The sequence below is a fragment of the Hipposideros armiger genome, unplaced genomic scaffold (genome assembly GCF_001890085.2).
Source record: "Hipposideros armiger isolate ML-2016 unplaced genomic scaffold, ASM189008v1 scaffold_7, whole genome shotgun sequence".
Lineage (NCBI taxonomy): Eukaryota > Metazoa > Chordata > Mammalia > Chiroptera > Hipposideridae > Hipposideros > Hipposideros armiger.
The window spans coordinates 7,181,392-7,198,598 of record NW_017731357.1 but is presented as its reverse complement, the minus strand read 5'-3'; the positions used below and the strand labels follow the sequence as shown (position 1 = coordinate 7,198,598).

Here is a 17,207-nt window from a genome sequence, read left to right as displayed (position 1 = left end):
TCCAGAAGCCGGCAACTGATGTGCCTGCCCGGGAAGAGCACAATGATGGTGCCAACTTGGGCCAGTGAAGCAACGTCCTCCACAACTAGACTGAAGAACAAAAATGACAGCAACTTGTCTCTTCCCCTTACCCCAATTCCCCAGCACTGTTCCCATCCCCCCAAATCCCCAATAAAAATCTTAAAGAAAAAAAAGAAGAAAAGAAGTTACCCATTGTAACAATCCTAAAGGGTGTCTGTTGAATTCCACTCCTGCCCTATTTGGGGCAAGGGCATTAATTCCTAATTATTCATTCATTTATTGCTCACATATTTACTGAGCACCTATTGTGTGCTAGGAGCTGGACCAAACACCCTTAAAAAATAAATATGGGCTGCCAGGCAATGACAATGCCATCCTGCAGTAAGGAGAGTCCATGATTAGTTGATCCATCAATATGTAAGTCCTAATTTCCTCAGTCATAAGATGTTAAGAAAAGAAAGGCGGGGGAAAGGGAGGAAAAGCAGAAAGTGTTTGGGGGCGGGGTCATTGCTGGCATATTAAATTAAGAATATGTAGATTATGACCTGCTGAATGAGGGGGCACAAGCCACTCACATGGGGTCGGCAATAAGCTCCCCAGCATCTGAGCTCCCCACAGATTTCAGAAACACAGTGCCTTCCCTCAGTGAGCCGGAGAAGGCAGTCTTCCATCCCAAATCACAAGCGAGCAGGAGAGAGAGAGAGCAGGGGAGCAAGCATCTATTACATACAATGTAGCTGGGACAGAGGTCACTAACTTTTCTCAGGCTCAGCTCTAGGTAGTTACTTTAATAGGTGTCCCTGGGAAACCAAAGCGGGAACTTGGGGCGGAAATCCTAAATTCAAGTCCTTACCTAAATGTCCAGACTCTGGATGTGAGTGGGGCTATCATACTATAAAATACTTTGGCCACAACTCCAACAACTGTTTTCTACTCACAGGCAGGTAGGCAAGCGACCATATTAAAGGAACACATCAAATGTGAATGATGGCACCCCGATTTCCGAAGTGGCAAGATGTGAAAAGAAAGTGTGTGTCACAGGAGCCCATTCTCCATTGTGCCGCAGTGTCCAGCACTATCCACTGAGAATATGAAGATGTTGAAACCAATTTGGGGGTTCAAAGCACACATATTGGAAAGAGCCCCACAAATCTTTTTGTTTTCGATGATTCACAAGACCTTGCTCAAGTCTCCAGGTGATGTGACATGCTCCATATAGGCCGCCAATAGGTCCCCCCAAGGTGGTCTTCACTCAAGAGCCTTCCCACAAGCACGGGCTGTGTCAGTCATTCAGGAGGTGGGGCCAGCTACTTGAACCATCCCAAAGCCAGGGCTTCAAAACCCATCAACCTGACAATTCAAATCGCTGTAAAAAAGGCAGCCTGTACCAGAAGGTGGAGCTTGGCCACAGAGTTCCCTGAAAGCCAAGGGCCCTTGGAGAAGGAGGGACAAGGCTGGGGAAATGTCATACCCTGAGCAGCAGCTCCCACCCTGGGAAGTTCTGGTGAGTCACAACAGAGTAGAGGCAATGGCAAAATGCCAGGCCAATTCTCAACAGGCATCAGTGTTCAAAAGTGATCAGGTCTGAAGGGCAGGAGGAGGAAAACCCAGGGCCGGGACTGGAGCCAGGTCAATCCATACTGGCAGCCAAAAACTGAGGAGGGGCCCAGCCCAGGAGCTCCAAGACTCAAGCAGACAGAGGCAGTGGCACCTTGGGGCCACTGTGAGAGGGAGAAAGCAAGGCCATACTTGCCAGGCTTTTTAATATCCACGTGGAAACTCAGAATTTTCCACAAACCCAGGCTAGCTGGTGGGGAGGTGGCTGCAACTATTTTTCCAGCTGGGCTCCTCCCAACTCCTGGGTAAGGTTAGAGCCTCAGCCTAGAAGTAGAGCCCCCAGATCATCCCAGCTGGGGCAGGCAGGGCTAACCCCCACTGCACGCTGAAGTCTCAGTGTCCCAGCAAGCCCTTATTAGCAGGGGCCTTGAAACAGCAGCAACAGCTCAGACATATTCTGGATTCTCAGTCATCCAATACTCACAGGTACAGCTGTTGCAGTTATTTGACTCTTAACATATTTCAAGACTGGTTAGCAGATAATCACAGCCCTGAGCTCCCCACCCGGAGTTCTTCCCACCAACCCAGCCCTCCCCAGTCACCACCCCTGACCCCCAAGGACTCATGGACCTCTGCACAAACCAGCAAGTAAACAGTTAATGCCCACTGTGCAGGGGCCAATGTCCATTCTGATTGGTCAGGGACAGTGCCCTACCAGTTGTTAGATGTTTTGAACATGCCTCCTAGCTATGCAGACAATGACAAGTGCAGTGCCCCATCCAGTTAATCATGACCTGGCATGTGCTACAGTTGTTCCCCGCCAAGGGACAAGCCCTTCCCTGACCACCCATACAAGCAGGATGGTGTCTCCTCCATGCTCGCACTTCTAAAGGAACCCAGCACACCCACCCAACCAGCCCCCTCATGCCATCCTGGTCTCAGCCCCCACTAGATCCTTGGATTCATGACCCAGCTAGGTAAATCCCAACTTGAACCTTGACATATCCGTAAGGCAGTGGTAAGCATCACAAAGTTGCCTAGCTTTTCATATGGTCCCTGGTCTAATCCCTAGGCAGGACACTAAAAGTATTCAAGCAACAAATATCAACCCCCTTTATTCACCTGCATACATCAGGAGGCCTTGCCTAAGCTGAGCAATTCCAGCCCCCACACCTGTCATCACCTTGCCCAGCACTGCTTCCTGTCCCTCTCCCTGGGAGTTTACAGTAGAATCTGTTCTACTGCGTAGGAGGGGAGGACCCTTTAGTTCATGTCAACTGGAGTACTTCCCCCAACTTTCTGCCCTAAGGTATCTATTTGATGGTCCTAGCCATTGGGGCATAACAGATGGTCAGGAGAATGTGCCCAGAGAAGGTGGCTCACTCAAGGCCAGTCCAGCATCTGGGCCTCCTTGGATGGGTCATGGTTGGAACAAGTCCAATGTCAGGGGCAGAGCCTCTTAAGTTAGTGCCTTCTCACCGCCTCAAAGATAGTCACCACTCACGCTCACCTAACCAGAGCTGGCTTCCTGAATAGGGAAACTCTGGGGTGCATGCTGGCCCTGAGGCTGGCATTCTCTTGGAGCAGGATGACCACTGCAGCTCTGAAGGCTGACATCCAGATGCAGTCTGGCAAGGCCCCTCTAGAGGCAGAGGTGGGCAAGATCTTTGGCCACTCAAACAGCCAGGTGGAGGCCAGATCCCTGACACACCACATTCTCTTCCTGATGAAGTCAGCTACTGGGGCAGTTAGGAGGGAGACGTGGGGAGCATCATCCATAATACTCTATCTGGCAAACCCAGGAATCACACACACCCTTGATGTTACTGAGTCGGAAGCAGCCCCCTCAAAAACGGCTGACACTCTGTTCACTTCTGGGCTCTTAAGCATCTCGCAAGGTTAAGGACAGATGCTTCTGCAGCTGACTCAGGGCTGCAAAGGCCAGGGGTCCCTACTAATTCAAGTTGAGGAAAGAAATCAAGATACCATTCAGGTAAATGTCAACACCTCAGTCAAGCAGAGGAGCTGAGGGGTCCAAGGACTTGCTCATGGACCTGAGCTTTCGGAAGCACATCCAGAGAGCAGTCTTTACATTGCAGGGTAAAAAGTTTTTGACTCTTTCCTTTATTTAATCACAGTGAGCACCAGCTAGGTACCAGGCACCATCTTAGATCTAGGAGATGAAGTCAGGTAGGAGTCTATGATCAGCTTCAGACAACAGACTCCACTTTCACTAATTTGAACAGAAAAGTATAAATTGCAGAATCGTGCAGGGCGGTAGAAGCAAGTTCTAGATTGAGCCTTCAGGAGCAACTGACTCCCCAAACCACACTATGGGAGTGAGCCACCAAGGCTCTGCTGTGATGAGGATCCCTCCATGGTCAGAAAGTCACCGCTGCAGTGATTGGACCACGCTGCCTCTGCCACTACCCACCCAACAAAATGGGTGCCCAGTGGGCTGCCTGTCCTCGCATGCACATGAGTCAGTGCCCAAGTCTGAGACTTGCTGAGTTGTCTAATTGATGAAACCAAAACTATCTCTAGAAATCTGCCTGCCTGTGGCACAAGCCAATTTACTGTATTTGCCACACATGGTAACCAAGACAGACCCGATCCCTCCTCCGGGGAGCCTACATCCTAGCTAAGGAAATGGACATTAAACCTCCAGTTACCTAGTGAGTCATCTGAGGAGGATTGGGAGAAGTGCCAAGAAGGGGAAGTATAGGGTGATAGGACAGGAAATGTGACCGAGTGGGGGGGGGGGGCGGGGAAGGTTTGACTAAGGAAATGGCTGAAAGTTGAGGAGTTAGTCTGGTAAAGAAGGTGAGAAAGAATCTTCCAGACAGAGGGAATAGCATATACACAAGCTCAGAGACAGGAAGGAGCGTGGCGTGTCCTGTCCTTGTGGCCGAAGCCTTGAAAGATGGATAGAAGGTTGAGTGTGATGCAAGGCAGCCGTTCTCAGCATGCGTGAGAACATGGATGCAGACCATGGCTGGCCAGGAGTGCGCTTCGCGGAGGAGAACAGCCTGTGTGTGCAACATTGAGAGGCAGGCAAACCCGGAAGTAATAGTAATAGCTACCACTTACCTTGTGCCTCCTATGTTCCAGTACCATTTGAAACACATCTCATCAGTTCACTCATTTCGTCTTCACAATACCATGCTCTTAGTTTCCCTATTTTCATATGAGGACAGTGAGGCATGCAAAGGTTAAGTAGCTGACTTGTCCACAGCCATACAGCTAGGAAGTAGTAAAGCCACAATTCAAACCCTGAGTCCACGCTGCAAGGTCTGCAATCTCAAGTCCTATGTTACACGATCCTTGCAACAAAGGGGAGGTTTGGACCACATAGTAGAGGACTTTGAATGTCACAGGAAGGAGCTTCTAGAAGAGGCGTTAAACATTAAAATAGAATTAACAATATAAGGCAGAGTTCAGTAAGTAGCAAATAAGCAGAGCAGTGGAAATACGCTAAGGGGTTTGTAGTAGATGCTGTGGGTGCCCCGCCTCTGTCCTCTCCTCGTCGCTACATCAGTACACATAGTCCTAACTCCCAGCAGCCAGCACCTGCATCTCTCTGCCTGAGGGCTTCTCTGGCCACCAAAGCCTGCTCTGTCCACCCATTCAGCTGGCCAGAAATGCCAGGGAATTACCATCAACCAGGAGCAGTCTCAGCCGATGACTGATGGAAATTGGAGGATAAATAACCCAGCTCCCTCGCCCCTAGGATGCGATAACTACAAGGCATGTGCTCTACAAGAATTCCCAGAGTTTCCCCATGGGATTCAGCCTGTCATCCACCATGGTAACTAGCTTGATAGCACACCCTGAATTGCTGTCTTCCCTTCCCTGCCCTATGTCCCTACCCCCTACCAGTGCTTCCTGGGGTCACTTCACACATAAATTATTTCCACTCAAATCCATGTCAGAGGAGGTGGGATTGAGGACGGGTACAATTCCGATGTTGGAGGTGTGGGGGGCTGGTATCCTTTCAGGTGAGGGGACCAGCTGGTACCCCCCTGAGGCAGAGGGTCTTAAGTAGCCTGGTCATTGTTCATACAGGCTTTGGGTTGTGTTCTTTCCCCAGCAGGGGTGCTCCTGTACTGTCCTCAGTCCCCCCCCCCGCTTCTGTCAGAATCTTCCATTTACTCCCTTACCAAGCCTCAGCCCACCCTGAGAGCCAAGTGTTCCCAGGTGACCAAGCTGCCTCTGCAAAGGTAACACTCAGATTCTTTTTCAAGGCTCTGTTTGAAGTTAGGACTTTACCCTACTCCTTTCAGCAAAGGTCACAGGGAAAATGCCACATAACTTGGCCACTGCCAGCTTCCTGACCCTCCTATCACTGCCCTCAGAGCTGAGCAGGGTGGCAGGGGCGCTTCTCTCCGCTCTTGCCTGCAGAGCCCTCCAGGGGGGGGGGCATATGAGAGTCACAGTGCAGCAGGTGGATTTTCCAAAGATAGGTGCAAAGTTAGATGTATCCCATCCCCCATGCTCTCAAACACTGTGGCTGACACTTCCCACCAAAAGGTGGGGCCTATGTTCTCTTCTTTTGAATCTGAGTGGGGCTGGTGACTGCTCTGACCAAGAGATTATAGGAGAGATGATGCCATGTGACTCCCTAGGTCAGGTCATTAAAAGGATCCAGCTTCCACCTGCTTCTCTCTCTCAGAAGTTCATTCTGGGCACCCAGCCACCACACTATGAGGCAGCCCAAATCAGCTCATGGACAGAGTTCACCCAGAGGCCCAGGGCAGAAGAACTAAGGCCCCTCAGCAGCCAGCCAGCATCAGCCGCCAGACACGTGCACACACAGGCCTTCAGATGGCCCCAGCCCCCAGACTTAGGGGCTTCCAGCTGAGGCTCCAGACACCATGGAGCAGAGACAAGCTGTCCCCACGTGCCCTGTCCAAACTGCTGAGCCACAGAATCTGCAAGTGTAAGAAATGATTATTGTTTTAATCCACTAAGTTGTGTGTGTGTGTTGTGGGGGGAGGTGATTTGTTATACAATCATAGTAACTAAAACACCAAGCTTCCAAGATCCTGCCATTTGTGACAACGTGGATGAACCCGGAGGACATTATGCTAAGTGAAGTACGCCAGACAAAGACAAATACTGCATGATCTCACTTGTATGTGGAATCTAAAAAAGTTGAATACATAAAAACAGAGTAGAACGGTAGTTACCAGGGGTGGGGAGGTGAGGGAAGTGGGCAGGTGTAGGTCAAAGGATACAATGTTGCAGTTATGTAGAAGGAATAAGTTCTAGAGATCTAATGTACAGCATGATGACTATTGTTAATAATACTGAACTGAGTACTGGAAATGGGCTAAGAGTACAGTTCTGGTGCTCTCATCACAAAAAATATTGGTAACTGTGAGAAGATGGATATGTGAATTGAGTGTCATAATCATTTCACTATGTATACGTATATCAAAAAGTCCCATTATATACCTTAGATACAATTTTTATTTAAAAATTTAATTTGAAAATAAACAAAATAAAACACCAAGCTTCCCAAATTCCCAGGGGTGGCTTGGCTTTGATTTGGTTATGTTTGACTTTGGTCTGTCCTTATGAGCACGGCTGCAAGGAGACATCCACTGTGTCAGGGTTATGGCTCCTGCACACTCTTCCCAGCACCATCCCCTGATTCACAGGCCTGAAGGGAACATGCCTGGTGTTTCTGCAGGGATATCCTTCCAAGGGACTGGGGACAGCAGTTTGTCTGATGATAATGGGACTGACTGGAGTGACGTTGCTAATCCCCAGCCACTTTTACCATCCCATCTCGTATCTTGTTCAGAGCTGACGATAACCTCAGAACAACACCATCCAGGGAGACAGACTCATTTCTGCTGCCTGGGCCATAATGCCCCATAGCTAACTTGGCAAGTTCAGGGAATCCTCCACTTCTACAGAAACAAAGCGGCACGGTCAGGGGCAACAAATGTCTATGGAATTTGTTCTTTATTCAGTTACTCACGTCGGTAAGTTGGGTCCCTCTAGGGTGCGCTAAATATTTTTAATCTCCCTTTTAGCTGTTCCCGTCTGTGTGGCCCACTCACACTAGAAACACGCTCAAAGCAACAATGCTTAGCCCTGGGTCCAGCCCAGCCCCATGAACAGATGGTGCTTTAATGGTGACACTGACAGTGACACTGAAGTTGAACAGCCTAACCCATTGCCCCTCCCCATGCACACCTGGCTTGGAGATGCCCATATAAACCTGCTCCCATAGGCTTCTTCCAGCAACAAATGCCAGGAGCTAAAAGATCCACAATCATGCACTAGTAAGCAAAATTGCTAACACCTTTTGAAATTGCTTTTTGCTTGGAAGCTGGGATGCCACTAACTAGCTATGTGACTTTGGGCTAATTATGTAAACTTTCAAAGCCTCATGCTCCTTAAGTGTAAAATACAGCTGGCGCCTACCTCAAAGGATTTGTGAATGAATTAAATGAGATAATGATACATGCTTACTGAGTGCAACCTGTGTTCCAAAAATGAAACCACACCCTTTGCATGTAGTATTAGTTACTTCAGTCCAGAAGCCTGTAATAAACTTCTGCCACCATAAGCCTCATGGGGATCCAAGAAACTATACAAATTATTTGCTTGTGATCAATATTAACTACATTAAAATGACATGAAACAAGTGGATAATCAATGGGACAGGAAAATATCTTGAAAAAAAATGTTTTCTTTGTAATGTGAATTGCATGTGACATCAGAAAATCAACCTTGGTTTTAGCTCTCAAGGTGGCAGCATGGAGGGAGCACTGTCTCAGGAGTGTGACAACCTGGGCTCGCCTTCCATATGTGTCCCACAGCAGCCACAAGATCAGGATTCTCCTGTGGCTGCCCATTATTGTTGAGACACAATCCAAGGTCCTCACCACAGCTGCAAAGCCCTACAGGAATTAGCCCCAGCTCTGTCTCCAACCTCAGGGCCCACCACTCTCCCCTCCCTCATTTCACCTCCACCCTCCTGACTTCTTTGCTGTGCCTTGAACAGGCCAATCCCACACTTGCCTCAGGGCCTTTGCATTTGCTGTTTCCTCTGCCTGGAACGTTCTCCCCCCATAGTCCTTGGCTCACTCTCTCACTTATTCAGATCTTTGCTCAAATGGCCTCCTCCATCATCCCTCTCCTTAACACGCTTTATTATTCTTTTTTTAGGGTGCTTGTCCTGACATTATATTACGTATCAGCCTATTTATGTGTTCATTGTATACCTGTTCCCACTCGAATGTAAGCACCGTAAGGGCAGGGGTTTTGTTTTTATTCACTTATCCCCCAAATCCAGAATAGTATCAATATAACATAGTAGCTGTTCAATAAATATTTATGGGTGAACAAATGGCTTTTCTAAAATGTCATCCTGGCCCTTCAGTTCATTGAATGACTCCCCTTTGTCCTAAGGGTATAGTTTTCCAGAGCCCATCATGATCTGGACTCTGCAGATCTCTAGTCGGCTCCGCAGCCTACCCACCCTCACCACTCACACACACTCACACTTACACATGCACACACCAATGCACACACATAGATACAGAGACAGATGCATAAATATATAATCATGGAACACACAAAGTATGCATGGACATACACAGACACACACACACAAAAGTGTATACACATGCATGTACATGGACACACACAAATACACAGACATATCCATAGACATATACAAGCACATCGAGATGGATACACATATATGCACACAGATATACACATGTACATGGACAAACACGTGCACAGAAACACAGATAAACGTATACCCAAAAACAGAGACACAGAGATACGTGTACACACACGCACACTCACACACACAAACACACACACACACACACACACACACACACACACACCTTCTAGCCTCTACTTCCACAGACATACCACACCTGTGCTGACTTCTAGGATTTTACCATTTTGCACATGCCCTTCCTTCTGCCCAACTTTTCTCTCCTGGACAGCTCATTCCTCAGGTCACAGCTCTGATGTCATCCTCCCCTGAGGGTCAATAGAACATGGTAAAACGCAGGCTTTGAAGCCAGTCCACCCGAGTTCAAATTTTGGCTTTGTTGCTTGCTAGCTGTGTGCCCTTGGACAAGTTACTTAACCTCTCTGTGCCTCAGTTTCCTCCCCAGTAGACTGGGATGGTGATGATAATAGTACCTACCTCACAGGGTCATTGGCGTTAATACATGTAAAGGGCTTAGAAGAGTGCCTACCCTATAGTGAAGATCAGTTAACTATTACTGTTATTTTCTGACTGCCCCTAACACTGGGTTAGGTGCTGCTCCCTTAGCATCAATACAGCCACGTGTGTGTAGTGTGGACTCATCTGCATTACAAACATGTGTTTAATTGTCTTCTCCACAACAGGTATCTTGTGCATTCAGAGCTCCAGTGCCAAGCCCAGAGCCTGCACACCAAGGTGCTCAATAAATATTTGCTGAGTGCGAGCATGCCCTTGGATGAGCCATTGAGCTGCCCTGGGATATGGTTTTCTCTTCTGTAAAGTGAGATCACTAGACTGGAAGTTTCCTAAAGCTCTTCCGGGTCAAACGGTCTGTGATTCTTCAATTCCATGCCCGACCCTCTATGTGAAAAACGTTCTTCCCTTATTATATCAAAACCATAATCGGTATCTTCATGAAAGCTCTTTTCAGCTCTTCCAGATCTTATCCAAAGGGAACGTGCAAAATGATGGCCATCAAGGGCCCTTCAAACCTTCAAAATGAGTTTAACCCTGACCTTTCTCTGAGGAAAAGACCGAGGCCCAGAGACAGGAGCACACTTACTCAAGGTCACTCAGCAAGCTAATGGAAGAGCCAGGGTCAAAATTCAGGGGTTGTAGTTCATTGCATTATTTTTTTTCTGGACACACACATACACAATATGATTTGGGGAGATTTCCTTAGCAAAGGCAGAATAGTGAAAGCTAGAAAAATTTGTATGGAAATTTGAGAGAGGGGATGAGTCTATAGCTCCTTAAATTATCACTTTGTGCTTTTACTGTGACACTAGCTAACCAGTTTAGTGAATTCTTGCCACCAGCCAGGCACTGTGTTAAGTACTTAATGCGCTTTTGCTCATGTAAATCTCCAAACAATGCTATGAGGAAGGTACCCATTTTACAGATGAGGAAACTGAGGCTTAGAGAGGAAAAGTAACTTTCCCAAGGGTACCCAGGTAGTAAGTGGTAGAAACAGGATATGAACCAGCTCCAGGTACCTACCTATGGCACTGCCCTGCGTACCAGCCACACCTGGGAGAGCGTTTTTCCACATATCCTCTCAAATTAACAGTCCTAGACAGACTGATATATTTAGAAGAAACCAGTTCATACAGCAAGGTATGAGCTGAGCATTTCTGTGCTGTAATTTTTTTCCCATGTTTTTTCTTATTTTTTTATGATGACTTGCTGTGTAGGCAATGTGTGTGGTACAGACACAACCTCAATGAAGTGGAAGTGGGAAGATACTGGTTGTATCAGTCGGCTATGCTGGGTAACAAACCACCCCCAAGTCACAACGACATAAGACAATAAGCATTTATTCTCATATCCATAGGTCTGAGGGTCGGATGGAAAGGTTCTCCTTCAGCTGCACATCTGCACGTTGGCTGGCCTAGACTGAACTGTAAGTACTCCAAGCTATGAGGTCAGGTCAGGTCCACAGGTCTCCTCGTTCTTCTGAGACCAGCTGACTCCCTAGGGCATGTTCTCTCATGATGACAGAAATGCAACAGGGCAAGCGCAAACATATGATACCACTTAAGGCTTAGGCTTGGAACTGGAATGCCATCACTTCTGTCTACACACCAATGGTCACAGCAAGTTACACAGCTAAGTCCAGCATCAATGGGATGGGAAATAGACTCCCATCTCTAATGGGAGGAATGGTAATGGAGATGGGTAGAGGGAGAGGGGAAAAATTGGAATCATTTATGCAATCTAACACAGGGATCCCTACAAAATTTAGCCACATCTGAGCATCAGCATGTTTTATTTTGTAAAGATGGGGGACAGAGGGAGGAGGAAGATCAGGGACTGGTGTTACCTATATTTCAAATGCTGGGACAAGATTTCCCACGTTATCTTAAATTCAAGCCCAAGTTTTCAGGGGGTGCTGAATGAGGCAGGGAAGCTTCTGGACTAAAGAGGGGACATGGGCCAACAACTAAACTGAAGAACACAATGACAGCAACTTGTCTGTTCCCGTCCCCCCAATTCCCCAATAAAAATCTTTAAAAAAAAAAAAGAAGGGACATGGGAAAAAGCGACCTCCTCAGGTGTGTTCTCAGGCCATGACCAATACAACAAATATCTCCGTTAAATCAGAGACATATACAGTGTGCAGCCTGCGTGTCATGAAGGGCTGCAGCCCTAACCACTTCCAGGGGCTTACAGATGGTCCAGACACCTTCATGCACCCAAAATAGTAATTATACTAATTAGATGACTTCCCCCTCCCTGAGGCTACTGTGACTCCTTGTCCTCCTTCTCACCACATCTTGAGCTAGAAGGGAGGCAATTCCACCCATACAGGGCTGGGAAATGGAGCCAAGGGGTCCACTGAGCAATTCCTGCCCTGGGTTTGCTCTCTTTCTCACTACCTGCTATCTGCCTAACAAATAAGCCTCTCTCTCTCTCTCTCTCTCTCTCTCTCTCTCTCTCTCTCTCTCGCTCTCGCTCTCGCTCTCNCTCTCGCTCTCGCTCTCGCTCTCGCTCTCGCTCTCGCTCTCTCAGGCCTCAGTATCCCCATTTGTAATGGCAAGTGTGAAATCCTCTTCACCCCCTGTCCTGTGGGCTGTGTGATGCATTAGAATATTTCTGGAGTGGAGATAAGGGTCTCAAGCCTAAGAAATGTGGTGAGGGTGGCTCTGGTCCCAGTCTTAGAGGCAGACGGGCAGGACAGGTCCAAATCCAAGTCTTGCCACTACCCGGCCTGGTGACCTCTCTAAGCTTCAGTCTTTTCATTGAGAAAATAGTCATAATGATGATACCTACCTCACAGGAATGCTATGAGGAAAGTTACAAGAAGAAAATTTGGACAATGGCTGGACCATGATAATAATCTGAAACTCATAGCTATATTATCATATGTCGCTTTAATTTTTCATGCTCAAGGTTGAACCTCATGTTAAATCTATAAAGGTATGGTCTGCTAGTGTGGGGACCATGTTCTAAACATCTCACGTCAGTCTTGCCAAAGTGACGCTTTGCCAGTGGGCCCCCAGAAACCCGTTCATCCATTCATTTAGCCATTCAACAATTTTTTTTGGTGGTCCACTATATGCCCAGAACCAGTCCAGATACTGAGGGAAATAAGAAATGTAAAACACAACTCATCTCTCAGGTAGCTCTCAGGCTAGCTGAGAATCAATGCCTTCCAGCCTAGCACAAAAAAAATCTGAGACACAGGAGGGGCCGAAAGGCTCCTGACCCAATTCCCACCCAAGGCAAGAATTCCCCCTACCCTATTCCCAACAGATCCAGCATCTGCTGAAATAAGCACGGAGATAGGGAGCTTAGGGCCTGACCATGCAGGCAGTCTGGTGTTTTCAGTTCTAATTGTGAGAAAAAAATCTCTCTCTGACTTTGAGCTGAAATTCAGCTTCCTGTGACGTTTGTACTCCTGGCACGTTCGCAGGCAGCTGTCCCATCTCCCCTGAGCCAGGCATTCATGTTCCCTAAATGGTTCCTCAGACGAGTCCTCACTATCCATCTCCAGGTGCCAACGCCTTCCCATAACACCCCCTCCGTGTAAGGTGTATAGGGGACGTCACAAGACATGATATTGATTAATTTGCTAAATCTGTGCTTTCTGGGGTGTTGCATGGAACGCTAGTCCACAGAGCTTAAAGTAAGTATGTGTTCCAGCAAATAAGTGCTCATTGGTCTTTCCATTTGAAAAAGTCTAGGTAAGCAAAGCCAACCAGTTTCCATTTTTGAAAGATATTGTCACAAAGCCGGTTTCAAATGCTGGGACAAGAAATCCCACTTCATCTTAAATTCAAGCCCAAGGTTTCCAGGTGGTGCTGAGTGAGGCAGTGAAGCTTCTGGACTAAAGAGGGGAACCAGAGACCTCCTCACCTGTAAAAGGTAATCTAAAACGCAGCATATCCACTAATCTTTTGATCCCAGGACTGGCCTCTGCTCATAGAGCATTTCCCAGAGCCAGTGTTCCTCAAATAACAATTTGGGAGAGGAACAAAGTTTAAAAAAAAGTAATCATGACTGTGAGCACAGAGACAAGAAATACCATTCTGAGTTGGTGTCGCCGAAGCCGAAGCCGAAGCCAAAGCCACGGTGCCCCGCCCTCACCCTCTCCGCACTTAACATATCCATGCACATGACCCTGCCTTCCAATTGCCAGCACTTCATGTCTGCCTGAGAGCTTCTGGCTACTGGAACCCACTGTGCCCATGACTGCAGCAGGCTGGAATTCCGAGAAATCTAGCCACCCCCTCCCCCAGAGCAGCTGTCAACCAATGACTGACAGCCCAGCTCCTTGATCCTCAGTTGGGAGAATCCTAAAGTACATATTCTACAGCATCTCCCAGAGTTCTCAGGGGGACTGAGCCCCAGTTGCCCTCAGGCGTGGTAACTAACTTGATAACACGCTGGTGGTTCCTTTCCATCCTGCCTCAATTTCTCACTCTCCTACTGGTTTTTCCTGCAATCTCCTTCCAAATGAATGATTTGCACTAAAATCTGGGTCCAGGCTCTGCTTTTGGTGGGACCCAAACCCCAAGGGATGGCCTGGAAAGTTTTCTCTGCAATGTCCGTGCTCAATATAAAAGAGGAGGTCATGCCTGGTGGCTAAATGAGAAGGAGGGAGAGAGGGGGAAAAGAAGAGAGGTGAGTGGCAGAGGTGGCCATGGCAGAGCCTGCTTGAACCCCTTATGATGCTTCTGCATACTGTCACCCTCACTACCTCCCATCTGCCTCAGACACATACCTCTCAGACCTTTCCCTCCCTCCCCTCTGCCTCAATTTCCCCACTTGTTTCCCCATGGCTTGGGGACTCAGTCTGGCCAGGGTAGAAGAGGACTCCAGACAAGGAGTCATGGGAAAGGAGGAGAGGGGTCTCTTGGGCACATAAATCACTCCGCAGCTGAGAGGCCTGGTGTTCCCAAGCCTGGAAGGTAATTCCCATGGCTGGGAATTAACTTGGCAGCCATCCCCAAGTCAGGGTGGGACTCAGGGCCAAGCTTCTGGGTCACTTTTCTCCGTTTTACTGTGGGTGTAACCTTGATCGCTCTGCAGAGGTAAACAACGGGGTCTGAATTATTTGGTTTGGAAAAGGAAGAGGCCCCAGGGAGGTACACGCCGCAGTAATAAATGCAGAGGAGAGACAGCTGTGCATAGCATGCCTGCTTCCCCTCCCTGAGCACAAAGCCGGGGCATCTCTAAAAGCAAAAAGGCATCACTCTCCTCTCCCTGTAGCATGGGCCAGAGTTGCAGAAGCCACAAATCACTAAGAAAAGTGCAGAAGAATGTTCGCCATTTCTTGGAATGGAAATAATAATAAATAATAATAATCTGTTCCATCTATTTAGCCAAGACATTTTCTCCAAGGAGCTTTGTGCTCAAATTTATCGTAAGTCCCCAGGGTCTGTATATTTTTTAATTAAAACTTTTAGTGGGAAAATATACAAATAAAAAGAGAAAAAATTAAAATTAACCCCAGAAGTGAGTTATGTGGAGGTGATCACCATCTTGCATTTCTTCAGCATTTGTCTTTTTATTCTTTTGCCATTGGATGGTTACATCCTGATCAGACCTGCCATGTTGACTGCGCGTTGCATTAAAAATTAACCATAAGTACCTATAGTGGCTGCCCTGGAAAAGAGAGAGGAAAGGCGTGGAAATACATTGACCATCTCCTTAGTGCCAGGCACAAAGGACACACATTATATTCTTAATTCATTTACAACCCTGGAGCCACCATTTAAGTGATTACTATGTGCCCGCTAAGTGCTTTCAAAGCATTACCTCATTAAATGCTCACAAAGTCCTCTGAGGTGATTCTTTTAGTGTCCCCATGTCTCAGATGATGACATTGAGTCTTAGAGAGGGTAAAATGTGAGGAAAAGCTTGCAGGTTTGAAACAGGAGGGAACCAGGTCTGCCTTCTGTTCCGGGGAGAAGCAAAACAGGAAAGCAGAGGAAGCTAGGTGACGATGCAAACTCCAAGTCCCAGCCTCATGCAGTGGTGGGGCGGGGGTGCCTCTGGGGGACAACTTACACCCCAGAGTCTGTCCTACCTCCACAGAATGGAGCTGACGGTTTTTTTACTCCACACCAGTCACTGGCTATGGGTGACCTGGGTGGGGGTGAGGAGGGAAACAGACAACGAGGCACTTCCATCTCAGCTGTCCATGCCTCTGGGAAGGCACCAGTGCCTGAGGGCAATGCACTGAAGGTTGCAGCTATTGGCAGCAGAACCCTCTGAACATGGGGCTGGGCCCACGGACCTGTCAGAAGGAACCAACAGACCTGGGGGCGGGCCAGCAATGCCATCATAGTTGGCAACTTCATTAAGAAAGGAGCAACCAGATAGCCAGAATGCATGAATGCCTCACATTCTTGGGCATGCAATCCCCCCTCTTGCCCCAGAGTTGCAGCTGGGTGAAGAATTCTGAGAGCGGGTCATTATGTTCTGACCGTAATTGCCAATAGCCTGCCATACCCACCAGACCTCATGACACAGACCACCCAAGTCTCAGGGGTGAAGCATGGGTTCTAGACCCAAGCTAGCCAACCCATCACTGAAGATAACCCATCAGTTGTTCTCACCAAGGATTGGCACTCGGAGGTGACAGGTCTCGCCAGGTCCTCTCACAGCTTCTGCTTAACTGAGAGCATGTGGCAGCCAGGAGCTGGGGAACAAAGTCCCAGAGCAGCTGGCTATGCAGGCCCATGTAGTCTCTGAGAACCAAGAATGTCACTGCAGTGGCGTGCATTCCAGCCCCGGTTCCAAGGAGACCAGCTGCACTTTGGTCCCTGTGGCTTGAGGCTGCTGGTGGTGGCCTGACAGATAAGCCTGCTTTGCCTGTTGCAACCACAGAGCCTTGACTGAGACAGCCAAGAGCCCAAGTCACAAGTATCCAACCAAAAAGCAGCACAGATGTGGAGCACTGCCAGTACGTGGCAATGGCAAAGCACAGGGTGGGGGCCACACAGGGCTTTGGGCCTGTGGCTGCCCTGTGCCCCTCCCCAAGGCTCACAGCTTGCTGTGAGGACTTTCTGCTCTTCATTAAAAATCCCCCTTTGAATCTGGCTGGTTTGAGTGGGCGCCTGTGCCTGGCCATCACAGTCTCTCAGACACTTGGCATTTGAAGCTCCCAGAATAACTGGACCTCACAAGGGCAGCCGGGGACACACTGAACTCAGGAACAAGGGCTCACACACTCTCACATGCACACACAATCATATACACTCACACACATACATACATATTTACACACACACACATACAATGTTTCTCACACACACCTCTCACACTTAGCCTATCAAAGTACAAAAAAACCCACATCAAGGTACCCATGTTTTCTATATTTATACATGTTGATACATGTCAATTTACTTCAGTCAGTGGACTAAACCTT

General features: G+C 48.0%; 1 long non-coding RNA gene across 1 annotated transcript in view; it reads right to left on the bottom strand.

Annotated features, from left to right (window-relative positions):
• The window catches only part of LOC109386194 (uncharacterized), a 27,359-nt gene extending 10,744 nt beyond the window's left edge, over positions 1 to 16,615 (bottom strand). The window contains exon 1 of the long non-coding RNA XR_002124754.1: positions 16,396 to 16,615. This is a non-coding gene — a long non-coding RNA (uncharacterized LOC109386194). The remainder of the gene's footprint in view (positions 1 to 16,395) is intronic.
• Positions 16,616 to 17,207: the final 592 nt, after the last annotated feature.